Here is a 4850-nt window from a genome sequence, read left to right as displayed (position 1 = left end):
TCCCCCTTGCCCTCTTCCTCTCCCTCTCGCTCACCCTCACCCTTACCCTCTCCCTCACCCTGGGGGCTCCACACCAGCCCAGCACCACTGGCCGCCTGCCTGGGATGCGCATTAACCTTCCGGAATCGTTAAATCAAACTGATACTTGAGTCCTAATCTCCAGTGAAGCATTTTATTTATTTTAATCCCCTAAGCCCTTCAGCTGGACTCTTCCTCGGGGCCTGCCATTCCGGGAGAGCTCGGGCCCCTGATGCCTGTGAGGGAGGTCCCCCAGAGGACAGGGTGCTTAGGGGTGCTTCTGCCCACAGCTCCGCCTGTGGCGGGCATTGTTAGCCCACAGCGACCCCCAGCATGAGCCGCAGTGGGAGAGTCAGGTCTCGTTTGCTGGGATCACAGGCCTGGCCCTCCTCCCGCGCACCAGTGGTCCCGCAGCAGCAATCCCCCCTGGATCGGGTCTCATCTGCAGGGGGCCTGTGAGGCGGGCTGCCCTCTCTGGAGGGAAATGGGATGCGGGAGAGGTGCAGTGCGCCGGCCACCAGCTCCCCTGTGACAGCCTGCCTGTGTTTCCAAGTGGAAATGTTTATCCCGGTGGATCCCACAGGGGCCTTCTGCTTCCCGTCATGGCCAGCACGCCTCCTGGACAGCCCTCCCCCGAAAACAGTGCCCGGGCGCTCTGTGCCCGTGGGTGTGCCCCTGATGGTGCTGGTAAGACCCAGAGGTGCAGCTCGGAGATCCCTGCCCTGCAAACAGGGAGCAAACGCTCCGTCCGTCCGTCCGCACTGGGGGGGGAGCGTCCCAAGCGATCCCTCCCGGGAAGCCGGAGACATGCGGGCACAGGAAACCCACCTCGTCCTGTCCAAGGTGTCCACTGCCAGCGGCCAGCTACCCACAGCTCGGAAACAGGTCGAGGAGGAGGCACGGCACTATATTCAGGAACATCTGACAGCTGTGTCAGGGGACAGTAACTCTATGGCCGCCGCCCGCAGGTCACGCTCGTGGCCGAACAGACTGGCCTTCAGTTCTGCAAGGCGAGGAGAGCGGAGGTGGGGAAGCCACCCCCTTTCAGAAAACTCCGGAGGAGCCGGTCACTGCTGCCCTATGGTCTCGGCCATCCCTCGGCCACGCCCCTGCCCCTGGCTCAGTGGAGGCAGACTCCCCTTCCCTTCCGTTGGCAGCATCATTCAGGATACAGGAGACGGCGAGGCAGCCTCCGAGCCCGCTGCCGCCCAGGACCCTGCAGGCTCCCGCCGTCCAGCACAACCACTCGATGGAAACACAAGCCTTGCTTACAGGAGGACCAAGCGGGACACGAAGCACCGGCCGGCTGCTGGCCCTCTCGGTGCTCCTCACGGGCCTGTGCCAACCACGTGCCACCACCGGCCACAGCTGCCAGAGGGACGCAGGAGCCTCTCCGTCATCGGTGAAGACACTCGAATTCAATCAGCCCTTCCCGGGCCCCGGGAGCCCCCGCCGTCAATGCTCACGGGCACAGGGCAGACCTGGCACCCCAGGAGGGGCCTTGGTGGGGGGTGAGCCCGGCCTGGACCTGCACCCCCTCCAGAGCGATCACAGCCCATCCCCCTCAGTGAGAGGAGCAGCTCCTCTCCAGTGTATGGATCTGGTCATTTCACCGAGAGCGAGAGGCCGCAAGGAAGAAAGACGGGAGGCTGGGCCCGAAGGCGAGGCGGGTGGCTGGCCGAGATGTCCTTCCTGGCCTGGCTGGTGTGGCTCAGCTGGTTGGGTGCGTCCTGGGTACCAACAGGTTGCTGGTCCGATTCCGGGTCAGGGCACAGGCCCGGTTGCAGGCTGGATCCCCATGAGGGGGCGTGCAGGAGGCAGCGATCGATGACTCTCTCTCTCTCTCTCTCTCTCGGATGTTCCTTTCCATCTCCCCCTTCCTCTGAAATCAGTAACAAATTTAAACAGTGTCGGGCAGGGCTCTCTCCTCCTCAGCGGCCTGTGCGGCTCCTGGGCTTTCCCCGCAGTCTAGCTCTGTGGCCGCTGAGTGAGGATTGGAGTAAGAGCTGGAGTGCACGCTGCCGCTGTCCGTGAGGCGGGCTCTCCACGCTCTGTTCTCATGTTCAGTCCGTTCTCCGTTTTCCCGGTGAGTAAGCCAGGGAGCACATACGTCTGCCTGCACCCAGGGCCTGGGCTCCGGGCGTGGGGCCCTGGCTGAGCCTCATGCCCCTCCTCGCGTCTGTCCCGGGGCCTGGCACAGACGTTCAATGTGGAATTTCTGGTTTATCGACCTACCGAGCAACACAACAAAGCACACGTCCCCCAGAGCACATCCTAGCAGCTCCCAGGGGGATGAAGTAGGTCATGGATGGAGCTTGGGGCCCAGCTGAGGTTGGCCAGCCCAGGGCCACCCCAGCCCGCAGGACTGATGTCATGTGGCTCTGCAGGGAGACCTGTGGACAGAGGTCAGCTGCTCGGAGCTGGGCTGAGGTCAGAGCCTCCCTCTGGCCGAGGTCTTAGCATGGCCTGTCTCCCCACGAAGGCCTTATGCACTGTCAGAGAGTGGGGTCGTGGGAACAGAGAGGGAGGGAGGGAGGGAGGGGACAGGTAAGAGGTGTGAGTTAGGAGGTGGCTCACATACTGAGCTTCAGCACTTTGATTTTTAAAAGCATAGCCATTACTTGATGCGTGTGAGGAGCAAGAATCCTGGAGCAGATGAGCCCACAGAACCGTCAGGAAAGGGGAAGTAAGAGACCTAACGCCGAGGAGGGGAAGGCAGGCCTGCAGAGGCCAACCTGGGACCCCACATTTCCCCAAGGGGCTGCCCGGAGCCACAGGGGTGCTCAGCTCTGGATCCACACACTGCCCCGGCCTTCACCTCGCTGTCACCGCCCCATCTTGAGGCTGATTAACTCCAGTGCGCAGCTCTGCCAGCAGCCGAGAACTTAAAACAAAGGGTCTGCACAAAGGAATCCGAGGGCCCCTCCTCCTGCTTCTTTAAAACGATTCCCCCACCGCCACCCCCCACCCCACGCGTAGTCCCTGACGGTTCCTCATAAATCACTCTGCAGAGCCAGCCTGCGGGAGCGAGCCTGCCTGGCTGCCGCTGCGCCCGCTCCCATCTGCCAGTTACGCTCGAAGCCTCTCGAACATGCATTGTCTGGGACGCAACAGCCAATTATGCCTTCAGGTTTTGTGGCATAATATCGCAGAAACCAGCAATTACAGAATCAGAGTGGCATCAAATGGGGTAGCGGGAGTGAGTCCCGATTATTCTTTAAATAGCAGTTACATGAACTCATAATAAATAGGTATTAAGTGGTAAATGTATGATAAGTAATTCTTGACAATGCAGTTACCCAAACAGAAGAGGGAAGCGTGGCAAAATGGCACTGTCAGCCTCTTCCGTGGGCAGCGCTGGCGACCCAGAGCCGTGGCGGGACGTGGCCTTTGTCCCCGAGGCGGCGGCAGCGGCGGCACAAACGTGCAGCTGGTTCCTGGGGAGAAGGTGGGTTTTCAGGAGAGCAAAGACTCCCCCCGGGTCAGAACGTGGCCGACCAGAAAATTCCATGACAGTGAGCTCTGCTGAATGCACAGCCATCGAACCACACACGCATTGAGGAGTCCCTACCGTGAGATAACATGCGTGTTCGTGGGTAGCCTGGTGCTTGGCCAATGGCAGGTGCACAGACATGTTTGTGGAACCGCCGGGCACATAGAGACAGGGCTGCTGTGTCCGCTGTGTGGGTTGTGCCCTGCGCGGTTCTAGGGAGGAACGCCCGCTGGCCTACCCTTGCGTAGACTGACTCTAGGTTTTTCCCGTGGACGCGCTCTGGCCAATGGGACCATGAGAAGGTGATGCGGGAGCAATACCCGGGGCAGGTACAGGACGGCCTGGAGAGCTTTAGGGTGAGTTCGTGCACCTGTGAGACACCCCGAGGTAAGATGACTTCCGAGTGTTGAGCAGAAGGGAGCAACGAAAGATGCACTGCAGCGAGAGTAGTTCCAGGGGGTGGGGGCACTCAGGGGGGCCTTTCTGAGAAGGGGATGTTGGAGCCGAGCCTTGAATGTCAAAAGGTACCTGATCTGGGGGGAACGTGTCCCAGGCAGAGAGAACAGAAGTTACTTGAGGAGGACAAATGTGGGCCTCAGAAAGAAGGCCAGGGTGTCTTAGAAATAGAAAGAGGGGAGACAATGGTGTAAAATTAGGCCTGAGGGGTTAGGAAGGTGCCAGAAAATGTAGGGCTTTGGGGCCAGGAAGAGGAATTTTGAGGACCTAGTAAATAAGCGTATTGAATACCTAGTAAATAAATGCCTAGTAGTGACCTAGGCATTACTAGTGGTCGGCAAACTGCGGCTCGCGAGCCACATGCAGCTATTTGGCCCCTTGAGTGTGTCTCTTCCTAAGCCTTAGGAGTACCCTAATTAAGTTAATAACAATGTACCTACCTATATAGTTTAAGCTTAAAAAATTTGGCTCTCAAAAGAAATTTCAATCGCTGTACTGTTGATATTTGGCTCTGTTGACTAATGAGTTTGCCAACCATTGACCTGGGAAATAAGCAGGAGCTGTCACATTTCTAATCTCATGTCCTCTCGGCAGGATCCTGCTAGTTTGGGACTTAGGTTCCCACTTTATGTGGTTCCTGGCACAGATCAGGCACCCAGGCGATATTTGTGAGGAGAAAGAATGAAGGAAAACATAAATGAAAACAAGGGATAGACGGAGGCACAAGCTCAGAGCTCTCCCTCTCTCTCTCTTTCTCTGAAATGCCCGCCGTGGGCTGGAAGAGGGTGATAAAATTGTCATCCAACGATCGAAGAGCTTCTTCGGGCTCACCGAAACTGCAGAAGTTTCTTAATTCAAAGCGATATCCTGACAGCAACGATTC

The 4850-nt window shown here is 58.4% G+C and overlaps 1 long non-coding RNA gene across 1 annotated transcript in view; it reads right to left on the bottom strand.

Moving 5' to 3' along the window:
• Positions 1-1824, bottom strand: part of LOC107183364 — a 10936-nt gene extending 9112 nt beyond the window's left edge. Inside the window, exon 1 of the long non-coding RNA XR_001514149.1 lies at positions 1757-1824. This is a non-coding gene — a long non-coding RNA (uncharacterized LOC107183364). The remainder of the gene's footprint in view (positions 1-1756) is intronic.
• Positions 1825-4850: the final 3026 nt, after the last annotated feature.

The sequence above is a fragment of the Myotis davidii genome, unplaced genomic scaffold, assembly GCF_000327345.1.
Source record: "Myotis davidii unplaced genomic scaffold, ASM32734v1 scaffold399, whole genome shotgun sequence".
NCBI lineage: Eukaryota > Metazoa > Chordata > Mammalia > Chiroptera > Vespertilionidae > Myotis > Myotis davidii.
The sequence above is the reverse complement of the archived record's forward strand: the minus strand, read 5'-3'. Positions and strand labels throughout refer to the sequence as shown.